Raw genomic sequence first — 17,681 nt, forward strand, 5'->3', positions numbered from 1 at the left:
TGATGTTTGTTGACAGCATTTAGCCTTGCCCCCTACTCGCCCCTTGTGCCGACATAAGGGCACACTGGTAAGAAAGCCTGGGTGCTCCCTCCCTTGATACCAGCAGAAGATTCAAACCACTCTGCTCGAACGTGGGGGGCTCGCCCCAGCCCCACCCCAACCACAATAAACACCCAGGCCAGTCTCCTGTCCTCATGCTCTCAAACCACTTTGGACCCGTCCTACCGGCCTCAGTCACGTAAGGAATAAACCTTTTCATACCCTCATGGTGTGTGTGTGTGGCATCATCAGTCTTGACATCAGAACCTAATTTGGGGTTGGGTCCATCTGCCTCTGTAGGTGAACATGAGAACAGGACTTGGCACTGCGAGCAGACAGTCTAGATGATGGCAGTCATCTAGACTGTCTAGATCAGCCCAGGGAGCCACCTTCTCTTTGGCTCACTTGCCAGCCCTTTGCCTGCAGGCTGGTGTGCACTCAGCCGTGTTGCAAGTGTTGCATTGTTGAGTCCAATGGAGCCTCTGTTACAGATTTAGCTGAACAAAATCAGCAGGTTTGATAATTGGTGTTTTAGAGACAGAAGTATGGGTTTGGGGCCCTCCTTCAAGTGGCCCTGGGTTCTGTGTCTGATCCCAGGCCTATCTGTATGTGAAAACAGAGCTGTGACTGACTCGGCTCAGAGGAGAGACTCCACCCTGTGCAGGAGGTGCATCTTTTGGGGGGAATACGCAACACTCATGAGAGCATATTTGGGGGGAGGCATTCGGTGGCATGCTAAGGAAGAAATGTATCAACGTGAGTGCAGTAGAGAGGCCCCCCTGAAGTATATCCAGTGACCCCAAGAAAGGAAGGAAACCTGGATACAGGGTGAGGAAAAAAACAACCAAAACAGAGGTCCACAATTTGACCCGCTGGAAATTCAGAATTTACTAAAAGAACTTATGTGACAAAAAGATGAAAGTCTTTCGCGTCTCTATAACATGGGTTCTGAATTTACATCTGAAGAAATGCACCAGTTGGCAAACCTTCAAGAGTTGATATTGGGTGTCAAATTACAGTTACACCTGGGGATCCCATCACATTTAAACACGGCTCCATAATTATGACAGAATCACTGAATATAAAATAGAGGACAGATGGTATGTGTAGGGTCACTTGCTCAGCAATAGCTGCGAGCCCTTTAAGAGCCATGTGTCCCGGGCAGGAGGCCAATATTCCGGGATTTGTAACAGTTCTGGGCCTGGCCAACCCAGATCAGAAATTACCTCAAGGAAGACAGAGACCCTCCCCGTGATCTGCGGTTCCTGGGAACACTGGCCTACCAGGGACAGCCCCTCTTGGCAGGCACAGAGTCTTTGTTGCCCGCCTATATAAGCAACCCCTCCCTGTTCACGGCAGCGGCTGCAGGTGCACAACACCATCCCGCCAGCCTCTCCTAGACAGTCCCCAGAAGTAAGACCCAGTGAACCTTTATGTCTGGAACGCCATCTCTGGGTCTTGTCTTCAGTCTCTCCGCAACCTGACCTGCACTGCTCACGCAGCTGGACGTGCAGCCAGACAGCATGCCTCACCGTAACCATCGGAACTGTTGCCTTGCCTAAACTCCCCATCATCATAGCACTCACTGCCCTAAAGTATTCCATCGTGGGCATGGACGCTCCGACCCAGTAAGCAAGCAACTAAAATTTAATTAAGTCTTTGCCACTTACAAATTAGCTTGACAATATGGGACCCCATGGACCCCGCAGTTAAAATAGTTAATACAGCCCCATGTAAATTAAAACAGGGCATTTAAGGATTGAAACCCACGATACATGACTTATTTAAAGACCACACCCAATATTATTGAAATTACTGACTCCATCCAATCAGCAATTAAGTATTTGGCTATGATAGGGGCCGGCCCGGTTACCAAGTGGTTAACTTCGCGTGCTCCGCTGTGGGGGCCCAGGGATTCGTCAGTTCGAATCCTGGGTGTGGACATGGCACCGCTCATCAAGCCATGCTGCGGCAGCGTCCCATATGCCACAACTAGAAGGACCCACAACTAAAAATACACAACTATATACGGGGTGCTTTGGGGAGAAAAAAGGACAAATAAAATCTTTAAAAAAAAAAAGGATTTGGCTATTATAGATTTGGCTAGTTTGTCCCATTCAGTGCCTATTTCAACAGCCTTTCAGCCACTGTTTGCCTTCACCTCTGAAGGGACACAACACTCCTTTTCTAGGATGCTCCCGGGGTACCTCAGCAGCCCTACTGTCACAGGCAGTCTTGGCAGACAAGATCTTAACTGCATCCACCTTCTGCAGGAGCACAGGTGTGACATTACATTGATGACCTCCTCCTCCAAGGAGATTCATTTGACATTCATTCATTCATCATTTATCAGGACACAAAAATACAAAGGAGCTCACCAAGAGGGGATGGCCCACTGCCCCAAATGTCATGCAAGGCCCTGCCACCTCTGTTAAGTTACTGAAAATGACTGGTAAACCAAGAGCCACTCCCTCCCTGATGCTGTCAAGAAACAGCCATTGACCCTCTTAACACCCACAATATCTTTTAGGTGTTTTGGGAGTTCTGGAGGCAACATATTCCTCATTTATAAATTTTACTTAACCCCATTTATACTGTTACTTGCAAATCGGCCCACCTTAAATGGGGCCTCCTCCAACAAAAGACTAGAATCTGTCCAGATTGCAATACCACAGGCATCCCCAATACTGCCCCCTACCAAGACCCCTCTATCGTAGGGGCTTCAGCGCCCTCCTTTCATGCCCTCTGGAGTCTCGGGACCACCCATGATGGCCGTAAGTCGTCCAAGGGCTTCTGATGCAAGAAACTGCCCTCCTTGCCCCCATATTATGTGTCACTAGAGCTGCAAAATACTGGACCCTCCCGGAATTGGAGGCTCTCACAGTCCCTAAGCCTGTGACCCTCTGTCCTCAGCTGCCCATTCTGCTCTGGGTCATGGAAGCAGCCCCCCACAAGCTCAGCACTGCTGCTAAGGCCGCCTTCGTACAGGATGGGGCCAAACCTGGGTCCTCTGGCATATCCCACCTGCAGGAGGGGTGGCCTCCCCCATCCTCAGTCCCTTGCCAGATGCCAGGGTGCTGGAGGTCAGCCCTCCCTAGACCCCTCAGCTACTTCGGTAGCCCCTTGGAATGAACTAGGTGAACAGCAGTGGGAGTTCATGACTATCTGAACAGCACTGCCAGCCACAAAGGTGTGGAGCTCAGTGGGGAGCTGCTGCTCATTTCTGAACCGGGACATCCTTGAGGGTTGGCACAATTGGCCGAACTTCAGGCAGTTATCTTAACACTGGATGGCCTGGCTAACAAAGGGCCCCATCTGCACATTTTTACACACTCTTGTGTTATTGCCTAAGAGTTGCCCCCTTTGGGGTAAAGAACTCCAGGAATCTCTCTCCTCACAGATGCCCCAAAATACCAACAAAGGTCACTGACGACTCTGTGTATATGAGCCCGAGGCCCCGTCCCCTCTGGAGTTCCAGACTTTACCTACAGTGGCAGAGGCACTCACGTCACTTCTCAGAATACACAATGCCAGGCTCTTGAAGAAGGCATTCAGTGGGGTTTTCACCTCCCTTACCAGCCTCAGGCTGCAGGCTGCAGAGAGTGCCATAAGGTTTATTTAAACAAGCTCTAATTCAGTTAAATGAAACATGGTATGTCTCAGCCATAAAACGTCAGGGTGAATTGTAATGAGTGGTCTGGCCCCATTTTTTGATGTTTGCTGACAGTGTTGAAGCCTCATCTTCCTTTTTCTCCATGCCCACATCTGGACAAGCTGATAAGAAAGCCGAGTGCTCCTTCCTTTGACATCAGCAGGAGAGTCAAACCACATAAGCCCTTGCCTATGGGTGGGAACCCTCCTGCCGGCCCCATCTGCTGACCACAATAAAGACCAGGCCGGCATCCTTTCCTTGCTCTCTCAAGCCATTTCAGACCTGTTTGAGGGGCCTTCACCACTCTGCCCAGAGACCTTCATTATGTAAGTAATACACCTTTTCACACCTTCAAAAAAAAAATAGAAGCCCTCCTTGGCCACACCTTCGACGCTGCTCTGGTTTATGGACATCAACAAATTCCTCTGAATTGTGACTTCTCTGAAAGTTTCCTTCAGCTTCTTGTTTTAACTAAACCGTGGCTGCTTCCTGACCACACAGGTCGCCTGAAGCCCTCTCCCCGCCACCCCCCGCCCCATGCACCACTGGAACTGAAGACTGCAAGGATGTGCTTCCTTGCTCCTTTTTTCCACTTCCAGACACTCCTACCTCCAACCAACAACCCCAATTTCTTTGAGAACAAAGAAAGTAGCCCTAACAGCTGGGAGCAGGCCTGGTACCAACCGAGCCAGGATCTTCACATGCTTGGTAGTTCTGCGAGATCTCCTTCACGGACTCTCACAGCCCAGGCCCCACAAGTGGGTCCTGCAACTTGTGGGGTCAGATTGACATGAGGGAAGAAAAAGTCTCCCCCGAGAGGTCCCCGTCCACACAAGGTGAAGCAGAGAAACTCTGGAGCGCAGTGTGTGGGGAGTGGGGCCAAGATCCCCGGCAATACTGGAGCCTCCGTGGACCGGGAGGGAATTCCAGGGTCTGAGAGGAGAACAGGGCCCTGATGGCTGAGGCCACACGTGGCAGCTGTGGCAGCAGCAGAATCTCAGCTGGACCACTCACCTGGGGCTTGGCAGGCAAGGGCCGACAGTCCTCACTGGGCCTCCCTGGAAGTAACACAAAGGCCTGGGGGCCCCCGTGTGGCTTGTTCTACATGAGGGTCTTCTGTGTCCATGGGCCAGGCTCTGGGTTTTTCCCAACATCAGAACATCTACTGGTGAGACCACTCCCATGTGGAAATTTGATGTAAGAAAAAGGTGGCATCCCAAATCTGTGGGGAAAGGATAAACTCACAATATGTAGTATTGGGATAACCAGACAGCCCTATGGAAAAAAGATAAAATTAGATCCATTCTTCACATCATATAGCAGAATAAATTCAAAATGGAACAGAGATTTAAATGTAAAGAAACAAAACCAAACAAGTACTAGATGAATTCCTCCAGAACCTGGATGTTAGGGAAATTTCACTATGACTCAATCAAGAAACAATAAGGGAAAACACTGATAAATTTGACTGCAGAGAAATAAATTCTTGCATGACCAATAACATAGTCAAAGTAAAAAAACAAATGACAAACTGGGGGAAATATTTACAACTTATATTACAGGTAGCATATATAAATTAATTTACAAAAGATTATTTTAAAATTAGGGTTTCATTTTCAACAAATGATGCTGGAACTATTGAATAACCATATACCAACAAAATGAACCTTACCCCACACCATAAATATTTGAGTTAGTTTTTATATACGTATCATCAGGGGCTGGCCCCATGGCGTAGTGGTTGAGTTCGTGCGCTCTGCTTTGGGGGCCTGGGATTCACAGGTTTGGATCCCAGGTGCGGATCTATACACCACTCATCAAGCCATGCTGTGCCGGCATCCCATATACAAAGTAGAGGAGGATTGGCACAGATGTGAGCTCAGGGACAATCTTCCTAATGCAAAAAGAGGAAGATTGGCAACAGAAGTTAGCCCAGGGCTAATCTGCCTTGCCAAAAAAACAAAAAAAAAAGAGTGTCACTAACCAAAATGTAAAGTAGAAACTTCTAGGAGAAAACCTTAGTGACACTGACTTTGGCCAAGATGTATTAAATAGGATATGAAAAGCATAACTTTCAAGGAAGGAAACCAGTGAATAGGACTTCATCAAAATTTAAAACTTTTGCTCCTCAAAAATGAAATGAAATCAAAAGGCAAAGCACAAATGAGGAGAAAATATTTGTAAAACATATATCCAGCAAAGGACTTGTATCCCATCCTATAAAGAAGCCCTACAATTCAATTAAAAGAAGACAAATGACCCAATAAAAAATGGGCAAAAGATTTCAACAGACATTTCACCAAAGAATCTATCTTGGCAAATAAGCACAAGAAAAGATACTCAACATCATTAAGCATTAGAAATGCAAATTAAAACCACAATCAGACAGCACTCTGTACCCACGAGAAGGGCTAAGTTTTGAAACGACTGACTATACCAAGCGAGGGCGTTATGTGGAGCACCTGGAGCTGTCACGTCTGCTGGGGAATGTAAAGTGGTAAAAACACTTTGGAAAGAGGTTAGCAGTTCCTTAAAAAGTTAGACATACATCTACTATACCACCCAGCTATGCCACTCTAGATATTTACCCAAGAGAAACAAAAACAGGTCCACACAAAGACTTATATACAAACATTTGTAGCAGTTTTAGTTGCAATAGACAAAACATGGAATCAACCCCATGTCTAATAACAGGTAAATGGGTAATCAGAGTGTAGTATGTTCTTACAATGGATACTTCCCAGCACTCAAAAGGAACAACTATTGATATATACAGCAATATGGATAAATCTCAAAATAATTACGCAGAGTGAAAGAAGTCAGACCCACCCACCCCCAAAATAATATCTACTCTAAGATTCCATTTACATAAGATTATAGAAAGTGTAGACTGTGAGACAGTGACAGAAAGCAGATCAGTTGCCAGTGATGGGGGGATGATTTTAGAGCTGATGAATATGTTCATTGTCTTGATTGTCGTGCTGGTTTCACAGGCATATATTTATGCCAAAATTTTCATCAAATTCTACACGTAAAATATGTGCAATTAGAAATACCATATGATCCAGCTCTCCCACTACTGGGTATTTATCCAAAGAACTTGAAATTAACAATACAAAGAGACTCATGCACCCCTATGTTCATTGAAGCATTATTCATGATAGCCAAGAAGTGGAAGCAACCCAAGTGCCCAACAACTGATGAATGGATAAGTAAGATGTGGTGTGTATATATACTATGGAATACTACTCAGCCATAAAAAAAAGACAAAATTGTCCCATTCGCAACCACATGGATAGACCTTGAGAGTATTATGTCAAGCGAAATAAGCCAGACAAAGACAAACACCGTATGATTTCACTCATTTGTGGAAGACAAACAAACACATGGACAAAGAGAACAGTTTAGTGGTTACCAGAGGGGAAGAAGGTTGGGGGTTGGGGGTTGGGCACAAGAGATGAAGGGGCACATCTATATGGCGATTAACAAATAATAATGTACCACTGAAATTTCACAAGGTTATAAACTATTAGGACCAAAATTTTAAAAATGTGCAATTTATACTTCAATAAAGCCATTAAAAAGACATAGCACTCAAATATTTTAAAAAATCAATGTATTATCAGCCACATAGTGTATTTCTCCCTATGATATTTCCACTTCTGTTCTCTGAACATGGTATTTCCAAATATCCTCAGTTGTGCACATTAATTAGGTTGAGGATGAATTGAATAATGATAGCTAATGAAATCAGATTAAAAGTACGTAAATTAAAATTGATTTTGAAGTCTACTCTTTATAACCATCTCTCTGGTATCAAATTGATTGCTTATTACAACTTGTCAAAAAACTATAAGGGTTGGGAGTTTTTTTGCAAATTTTAATCTTAAAACAATTGATCAATTGGTGCGTTAAATATAGGGTTTTTAAGATACCTGCAACTTACATCACAAAGGGTTAACATAATGGCGCTTCTAAAACCAGAGTTAAGAGGCCAACAACCCTGTAGGAAAACGAGCAAGTTCAGAGATGAATTAAGTGAAAATGGTCCTTAAACATATGAAAGGACGCTCAACTTCCCCATAAGAAAGATGCAAAAGGAAGCCACACTGAGATGCCATTTCTTACTTCTCAGATTGGCAAAATTCCAAATACTTGACAACATACTTGGTTCACAAGGCTGTCAGGAAACATCGCCCGTGGAAATGCAGGATGGTAAAACCCTATGGGGGAGAACTGAGCAACACACAGCAAAAACACATTACACACGCCCATTAACCAAGAAATTTCTAGGGATCTATTCCAGAATTAAACTGGCAAAACTATGAAAAGACTCACATAAGCAAAAAGCAAAAGCAGCGTTCAGCATCTGTTGGCAGCGAGCCGCCAGAGGCAGCGCGCATGCCCAGAAGCAGCGGGCGTGGCGGAGTCGGTCCCAGGACCACTAGCGGCGCCTCAGCATCAGTCGCCGCATCAGCCACTGTCGCTTGAACCGTGTCTGTGAGCATCTGTACTTTATCTTGACTTATTTTGGTAGGTTATTTTTGGGGTCTGGGAACACTCAAAAAATTTTCCCATATAAATTACTGGTAGTTGCTTCTTCACTTTACACCATTTCAGCTTATGAAGGGTTTCATAGGAACGCTCTACTTTCAGATAGCGGGGGAAACCTGTGTTTCAACTTAATTTAAAGCAGAGTAATATCCCAAATGGGATATATCCTAACAAGAACAGCTGCAAAAGAATTTTAGACTGTTTTCAATAATTATACTGGTAATAATATTGACACTGTTATTCTGACACAATTACATATAAATAATAAAGTAATTGTGTTAAGATAATTTGGATTCAAGATTTTTAATATAGACATCCCCCGGAAATATTGTGGGTTTGGTTCCAGATCACTGAAATAAAGTGAATGTCGCAATAAAGTGAGTCACACAATTTATTTTCCCCAGAGCATATAAAACTCATGTTAGGAGCTGGCCTGGTGGCGTAGTGGTTGTTTGTGCACTGTGCTTCAGCAGCCTGGTCTTCCTGGTTCGGCTCCAGGGTGCGGACCTACACATTGCTTGTCAAGCCACACTGTGGTGGTGTCCCATATACAAAATAGAGGAAGATTGCCACAAATGTTAGCTCAGGGCCAATCTTTCTCACCAAAAACAAGAAATTTATGTTTACACTATACTGTAGTCTATTAAGTACGCAATAGCATTACATCTAAAAAAACAATGTAGGGGGGCTGGCCTGGTGGCGTAGTGGTTAAGTTCATGCACTCTGCTTCGCGGGCCCAGGGTTTAGAAGTTCAGATCCCTGGTGTGGACCTACACAACACTCACCAAGCCATGCTGTGGCAGCATCCCACGTACAAAATAGAGGAAGATGGGCACAGATGTTACGTTAGCTCAGGGACACTCTTCCTCACACACACACACACACACACACACAATGTAGATACCTTAATTTAAAAATTTGTTGTTACTGCTGTCGAGTCAATTCCAACTCCTAGCAACCCTGTGTACAGCAGAGCAGAACCCTGCCCCGTATTTTTGTGCCATCCTCTCATCTTCCAGAGCTACATCAGACAATGTTCCTCTGCTATTCACAGGGTTTTCAAGGCCAGTTTTTCAGAAGAGGGTGCCCTGGTCCTTCTTCCTAGTCTGTGTTAGTCAGGAAGGTCCACTGAAGCCTGTCCACCATGGGTGACCCTGCTAGTATTTGACATATCCGTGGCATAGCTTTCAGCATCACAGCAACATGCAGCCACCACAATGTGACAGCCAACAGACGGGAGATGTGGTTCCCTGACCGCGAAATAAACCCAGGCTGTGGCAGTGGGAGCACCAAATCTTAAACACTAGACTATCTAGGTTGGCTAATTAAAGAAAAGAAATACTTTATTGGTCAGGGTGGTGGATGCTGAAGGCTGGGGTGCCTGTGGCAATTTCTTAAAGTAAGACAACGGTGAAGTTTGCCACATCAATTGACTCTTCCTTTCACAAATGATTTCTCTGTAGCATGAGACGCTGTTCGATAGCATTTTTGCCACAGTTGACCTTCTTTCAAAAGTGGAGTCAATCCTCTCAAACCCTGCTGCTGCTTCATCACTAAGGTCATGTGATGTTCTGAATCCTTCGTTGTCACTTCAACAACCTTCACAGCATCTTCCCCAGGAGTAGATTCCAGCTCAAGAACCCACTTTCTTTGCTCATCCATAAGAAGCATCTCCTCATCTGTTCAAGTGTTATCATGAGATTGCAGCAATTCAGTCACCTCTTCGGGCTCCACTTCTCATTCTAGGTCTTTTGCTGTTTCCACCACATCTGCAGTGACTTCCTCCACTGAAGTCTTTCACCCCTCAAAGTCATCCATGAGGGTTGGAGTCAGCTTCTTCCAAACTCCTGTTAGTGTTGGTATTTTGACCTCTTCTCATGAAGCATGAATGTTCTTAATGGCATCTAGAATGGTGAATCCTTTCCCAAGGTTTTCAATTTACTTCACCCAGATTCATCAGAGGAATGGCAACTACAGCCTTATGAAATGTATTTCTTAAATAATAAGACTTGAAAGTCTAAATTACTCCTTGATCCATGGGCTGCAGAAAGGATGTTGTGTTCGCAGGCCTGAAATAACATTAATCTTGTTGTACCTCTCCATCAGAGCTCTTGCGGGACCAGGTACGTTGTCAATGAGCAGTAATATTTTGAAAGGAATCTTTTTTTCTAAGCAGTAGTTCTCAACAATGGGCTCAAAAGATCCAGTAAACCATGTTGTAAACAGACATGCTGTCATCCAGGCTTTGCTGTTCCATTTATAGAGCACAGGCAGAGTAGATTTAACATAATTCCTAAGGGCCCTAGGATATCTGGAACGGTAAATGAGCAGTGGCTTAAACTTAAAGTCACCAGCTGCATTAGCCCCTGATAAGAGAGTCAGCTTGCCCTTTGAAGCTTTGAAGCCAGGCATTGACTTCTCCTCTCTGGCTATGAAAGTCCTAGATGGCATCTTCTTTCAGAATAAGGCTGTGTCGTCTACACTGAAAATCTGTTGTTCGGTGCAGCCCCCTTCACCAGCGATCTCAGCTGGATCTTCTGGGTAACTTGCTGCAGCTTCTACACCAGCTCCTGCCGCTTCACTTCACTTTCATGTTATGGAGACGCTTCTTTCCTTAAACCTCACGAACCAACCTCTGCTGCTTCAGACTTTTCTTCTGCAGTTTCCTCCCCTCTCTCAGCCTTCACAGAATTGAAGAGTTAGGGCTTTGCTCTGGACTGGGCTTTGGCTTCAGGAAATGTTGTGGCTGCTTTGACCTTCTATCCAGACCACTCAGACTTTCTCCACATCAGCAATAGGCTGTTTTGCTTCCTGGTCATTCATGTGTTCACTGGAGCAGCAGCTTTAATCTCCTTCAAGAACTTTTCCTTTGCATTCACAACTTGGCTAATTGGTGCAAGAGGCCTAGCTTTCTGCCTATTTTGGCTTTCAACATGTCTTCCTCACTAAGCTTAATCATTTCTAGCTTTTGATTTACAGTGAGAGACATAAGATTCTTCCTTTCACTTGAACACTTAGAGGCCATTGTAGGGTTGTTAATTACCCTAATTTCCCATCTCAGGGAATAGGGAGGCCCAAGGAGAGGGAGAGAGATGGGGAGCAGCTGGTCGGTGGAACATTTTATCAATTAAGTTCACCATCTTATATGGGCTGGTTTGTGGTGCCCCAAAACAATTACAATAGTAACATCAAATATCATTGATCGCAGATCACCATAAAAGATATAATAATAATGAAAAAGTCTGAAATATTGTGAGAATTACCAAAACGTGACACAGAGACATGAAATGAGGAAATGCTGCTGGAAAAATGGTGCTGATAGACTTTATGCAGGGTTGCCACAAACCTTAAATTTTTAAAAAACAAAATATCTGCAAAGTGCAATAAAGCAAAGCACAATAAACTGAGAGAGGTATGCCTGTATATGAGAAAGAGATACAAATATAAAATCAAACAAGTTAATAACCACCTAGCCCTAAATTTGTATTTGAAATATCAGTGTGAACTCATAATTTTGTTACGTTAAAAAAAAAAATGTTTCCTAGCTTTGTCCTCTGAGAAGACCTAGAAGGAAAGAGCAACCCAGTAGCAACAAGCTCTCCTAGAGCCCCAGTTCTGTGCTCTAAACACCATTTCCCACCAAGATGGGCTGGAGCTCCTTGAGAGAAGTATGCCCATGCCAGGTCTCAGGATCCAGGGATTATGGGAGATGAGCCGGGGACATCTTGTGACATCAGAAACTGAAGAAGCTGTCGATGATCACAAGGCTCGTGTCAAAAAGACTCAGGGTGAACTTGAAGAGGCTCCCACTGGCCAAAGATGGGATGACAAGAGTATTAATTTTTAAAACTGTAATGGATACAAACACATCAAATATACTTAAATCTTTGAATTCAAATGATAATAGAAAAAAAAACTGGTCACCTCTGGAGAATGCTAGGAAGCCAATTCATTTTTCTGAAAGCTAGTAAATAAAGGCAATCATTAAGCATTTAACTTCCCTGTACGGACCTACTTCAGGACAACCAGTTGATGGAGGGGAGTTTGTCTTTGTAGACAAATACAGAATACACAAATACAGAAAGGATGCCAACACCAGAATGTCACCATCTTGCAAACTCCTAGTGAACTGCACGTTGGCAATGACTGTCAGTGGACTGTCACAGTACCCACTTATGAGGTATTCTTGCCCCGACCTGAACCTCACGTGCTTCTATCTCTAAGTTTGCAGGAACTTCTAGGGACAAAAGGACACCACAAGAATGCAAATGGCAAAATCCCAAATATGAGAAACTCCACAGGATGCATGAACTGACTTCAATAAATAAATTTCAAAGAGGAAAAAAAAGAAATAGGAAGGGGCAACAGATTAAGAGATTTACGAGCCTATTGACCAAATGCATTGTGTGTACCTGATTTGAATCCTGATTTACACAAACCGGTTGTGAAAAATAATAAATGTATGAGACAAATGGGAGAATCTGAAGACTGATTAGATGTTTGATGATAACAAGGGATAATTGTTAATATTTAGGTGTGATAATGGTCTTCTAATTACCTTTTTTAAGAGCCCTTATCTTTTAGAGACAGACATGGAAATAATTATTAAATAAAATGACCTCCTGTATGGGATTGGGGAAGGAGGTAACTGGATAGGGAAATAGGTGAAAAGAGATTGGCTATGGGTCAATAATTGTTTCATGGGCACATGAGTTCCTTATACTACTTCCTCTACCTTTGTATATCATTGAAATTTTCCATAAGAAGAAACTAAAAGGAAAAAAGAAAGAGTGAGGGGGGAAAGTGGCTCCCCACAGAGGGGCTCTGTCCCCCTGGTCTGCTCCATTTTTCTTCCCATCCCAGCACACTCGCTGCCTGAAGTCATCTTATTTGCATGTTTATGGTGTTCCCTCACCAGGACATGAGCTCCACAGAAAGGGGCTTACCACTGCACTATTCCCTAGAACCGAGGGCAGGATTGGTAATAGATGTGTCAATCGGATAAAGGAAATCAATAGGCTGGAAGATGGGTGAGTAGGGATAGTCACCTCGTGGACAAGTGTCTCCTCACACCCTCCTGACGTCCAGCAAAGGACCAGTGGAGGCGCACATGTCATTTCCCACACACAGTCAGACCTGCGGGGTCAGTTTACAGAAGAATTGCTGGATGAAAAGGCACGTCCCTTTGTGATGCAGATGGATATTGCTGGATTGGCGTCCCTAGTTGTCCAGATTTGCAGTCCCTGTGGCAGTGTGTGAAGGTGTGCATTTGTCAGTCATTCATCCCTCCACGTATTCACATATGTGCACCCACTGTGCACCAGGCCCTCTTCTAGGTACTTGGGACATGCCAGTGAACAAAATGAGCATAATCCCTATAGCACTTACCTTCCAGAGGGGTGTGTGGGAAAGATACTCAGGAGAGATTTAATTTGAGAATAAATTATTAAGAGTGATGTTTTAAGAGTCATTTGTGGGGCCAGCCCCGTGGCCGAGTGGTTAAGTTCGCATGCTCCACTTCAGCAGCCCAGGGTTTCACCAGTTTGGATCCTGGGCGCGGACATGGCACCATTCATCAAGCCATGCTGAGGCGGTGTCCCACATAGCACAGCCAGAAGGACCTACAATTAGAATACACAACTATGTACTGGGAAGGGTTTGGGGAGAAGAAGGAGAAAAAAACAGAAGATTGGTAACAGATGTTAGCTCAGGTGCCCATCTTTAAGAAAAAAATGAGGGGGCTGGCTCCGTGGCCGAGTGGTTAAGTTCGCACGCTCTGCTGCAGTGGCCCAGGGTTCGGATCCTGGGCGCAGACATGGCACCACTCATCAGGCCACGTTGAGGCAGCGTCCCACATCCCACAACTAGAAGGACCTACAACTAAGATATGCAACTATGTATGGGGGGTTTGGGAAGATAAAGCAGGAAAAAAAAAAAAAGAAGATTGGCAACAGTTGTTAGCTCAGGTGCCAATCTTTAAAAAAAAAAAAATGAATACAAAAAAAGTCCTTTGTATTTCCTTTTTTGTCAACGGTTCATATTATTTGCCTAGTTTTTCTTAATGATTAGTGGAAACTCTGTATTTTAAGAAAATTTGCCCTTTTGCTATTATATGAGTTGCAAATATTTTTCCCAATTTGAGGGTTGTCTTTTTTGACCTTGCTTATGTTGGATTTTTTTTATGTAGTAAAATTTATGCTTCCAGATTTGATTTAGGACTTCTGCAGTGTGGACTATGTGATAAGAAAGAACGAACAGTTATGCATGGAAGGCTTTCCCAACACACATTAGACCCCCAAAGGTCAATGAAGATGAAGGTTTTAGTGGTAATTTCAAACACACGCTTTGAGAACTGTGGGATAGGATATGGTCAACACAACTGGTTGCCTATGAAATATGCCTTTCGCACTTCTTCCCTCCTGATAGAAGTCCAGTTTTATTCAGCATGGTACTGTTCCCAGCTGAAAGGCTACAATTCTCAAGCCCCCCTTGGAGCTAGAGCTGGTCCTGTAACATACTTTAGGCCAATGAACTATAAGTCAGTCACTCAGTGCAGTTCTGAAAAAGCTCTTTACAACGGGATTGATGGAGCAAGTATTTGCTTTTGTCTTTTGCTTTTTCCCATTCTGCTTGGAATGTGGATGTGATGCTAGAGATGGAGAAGCTTTCTTGCAACAAGAAAGAAAATGACAATGAAAAACCACATTTTAAAATGGCCAATGGGAAATAAGGGAGAAGCTAGAGGCCTAGCGGCATTGAGGGGCCTAGACAGCTCACATCGGGACTTCTTGTTCCTAGGGGAAAAAACACAATAAACACTTCTTTGGTTAAGCCACTGTTGTCAGGTTTCTGCCGTACATAGCCAATGCCAATCCTGAGACAGTAACATAATGTGTTAAATTGGCCGATGTAAACGCAACCTCAAAAGGACAAGTTCCAGCTTGGCACTCTAACAATGCACCAAAAGCACCAAAAATTTCAGGTGCACCTCTGGAAGCCCAGACTTTGGCCTTTCATCCTTTTCCAAAAGCAGTCAGGGATCCCGAGGGGACTGAGTCCAAAGCTACAAGCCAGAAAAGCATGGGAGCCCTAGAAGACCCCGTGGTCAAAAATCAGGGCAGGTTCAATGTCAGCCCAGCTCAGAGGCTCCCATGACCGTCTGGGACAATTCGGACATTTTTAAATGTAACTAATAATTATAATGGCAGTTAATTGGATCACGTAGAGTTGGTGAAAGGCCTTGAATTCACTGTGCACTCAAAAGAGTTAATAATAAATGAAACAAAAAAGCAGTTATAATAGAGTGACTAAATGTCTAATTCTCCATTTGCTTTAACAAATAGGAGTACGCGTGTGCGTGCCCAAGTGTGTATGTGTTGTCTATAAGTATAAGGTATCAGGGACCAATCAAAGAAGCAGAACCACTAGTAGACAGAAATTACATGCATACTATATACTATCTGTTACAGGGGTTGGACCTCACGCAACTGCAGGACATGAGCAGTTCCTGCAGGCTGCTGTCTTTGATCTGATGCTGGAGCAGGACAGGCAGTTGGGATGAGAAGACAAATGTGAAGTGGGGAGAGAAAGAACAAGCTGGAACCTACATCACGAGCTTGGACCTATGAGGCTAGACTGGAAACCCTTTGTTTTCCTGGATGATGTGGGTGTCCTGAAGAAGTGGGAGCCTTTTCTCCTGGAGCTAAACACAGCCAGGAATCAAGGAAGCTGAAGGATCCAGAGGAAGGCAGAGCAGCTGCAGACCTGTTGCTGTCCCGTGCCGCCCAGTGAGCCAGGGGATGTGTGTGAGCGGCAGTGGCACCTGCCCAGACCTTCCACAGCACTCACCGCCTCTGAACACACCCTGCATCCACATCTTTATTCTGTGTACTGCCTGCCTTCCCCATTCACATGTAAGGTCCACAAGGACAGGGATTCATGAGGAATGTTGCTTGTCTTGTTCAGTGATGTCGCCCCAGCACTCAGGACAGCGCCTATCACACACAGCACTCAGTAAGTGCTGTGCTTGTTAAAGAGAGACAGAAAAGAGGTGGCAAACTAGGCACAAAAGAGATGAGCTGGGGGAAATACTAGTTGTTGAACTGCCAGAAAAACTAGCAAAATATTAGCTGTTGAAACTAAGGAAAAGGTATACAAGTGTTCATGGTATTATTCTTTCAACTTGTATGAACATTTGCAGAATGAAAACCTGTGGGGGAGAAAAAGAAAGGGTGTGCTGAGAAGGTCCTAGAAGCATCAGTTGGGACCAAGGTGGCTGGGACAGAGCTCACTCCTCGTTGTTAAAGGGTAAACTGAGGCATGTTAAACTCTTGAAGAGTTTTTCTGAGCAAACACGGACTGGAACCAGCAGCACCAAACCGAGAGCGGTCAGGAGGGCTGTGCCGACAGGAGCCAGGGAAGAGGTTTCTAGAGAAGACTCGGAAGCAAAGCAAGGAGCCTGACTGGCTGGCTGCAGCTTGGCAGCGCCTTATTTGGCAAGCCTAGTTGGGGTTTGCTTCAGTAGGTACCTAAGCATTAGAGCCACCCCAGTCTAAGGCCTCCCTGTTTAATTACTTTAACACTGTCAACCGGCAAAACCATCCGGGACCAACAACGGGGCCAAAGTCTGAAGAGCCTGGTCCTGCGCTTCACGGAGCCTCGGCAGAGGGGACCCTGCGCCACTGGGGTGTGGGGTAGACGGAGTGCCCTCCGGCAGGCCGACCTCCCTCTCCATAAAGCGAAACTCCCGCCCTCTCGGCTGTCAGGAGACGCGTGGACGCACCCGCACAGGGCTCGGTGCCCACGTGGTGCCCGGCGGCACACACACCCAGCCCCCGTCGACCGTCCGCCCCGCCCCGATCAGACAGACGGTAGCTCTCCGCACGGCAGTCAGGGCGCCGGCGCGCCCGCAGCCCCCGGAGCCTCTGGGCCCGCCTGCCCTTCCTGCCCGTCGGGCTCTTCCTGCGAGCCTCGGAGCCCAAGGCCACCCGCGCCGGATGGCGGGACGCGGGTGTGGCCTGCGCGTCGGGGTGCGTATCAGAAGAGCGAGACCCCTCGGCCAGTCTTCCCCGCTCCCCAGCTGCTCCTGCAGGTCGGCCCTAAGCGTTCCGGGCGGCCTTCAGGCACTGGCCGCCCGAGCCGCCCCTCAGGCGGGTGCGCGCGCCGCTGGACCGCCTCCGCCGGGCGCACGGCTTACACCCCCCAGACGAGGTACACACCGGTGCAGGTGGACGAGGAGGCGGTCCCTGTCACACGTGACGACCGCCGCCAGGCCCTTGCCGGGTCCCCGGCACAGCCACGAGCCACGCCTTCTAGGGGACGGCACCCGGCTGAAGCGGAGCAGGCACCACCCGGAGCAGAGACCGGAAGACGGCGACGGACGCGCGGCTGGCGCTCCCGGAGGCGCACCGGAAGCTTCCTCGGAGCTGCCGGAAGT

General features: G+C 45.8%; 1 long non-coding RNA gene across 1 annotated transcript; it reads right to left on the minus strand.

Annotated features, from left to right (window-relative positions):
- Window positions 1-11,574: 11,574 nt before the first annotated feature.
- LOC124227944 (uncharacterized) lies at window positions 11,575-17,626 on the minus strand. Its single transcript, XR_006885595.1, has 3 exons — window positions 17,464-17,626; window positions 13,634-13,866; window positions 11,575-12,054 (listed from the first exon to the last, which is right to left on the minus strand). It is a non-coding gene; the product is annotated as an uncharacterized LOC124227944 (long non-coding RNA).
- Window positions 17,627-17,681: the final 55 nt, after the last annotated feature.

This window comes from Equus quagga, chromosome 16 (assembly GCF_021613505.1).
Source record: "Equus quagga isolate Etosha38 chromosome 16, UCLA_HA_Equagga_1.0, whole genome shotgun sequence".
Classification (NCBI taxonomy): domain Eukaryota; kingdom Metazoa; phylum Chordata; class Mammalia; order Perissodactyla; family Equidae; genus Equus; species Equus quagga.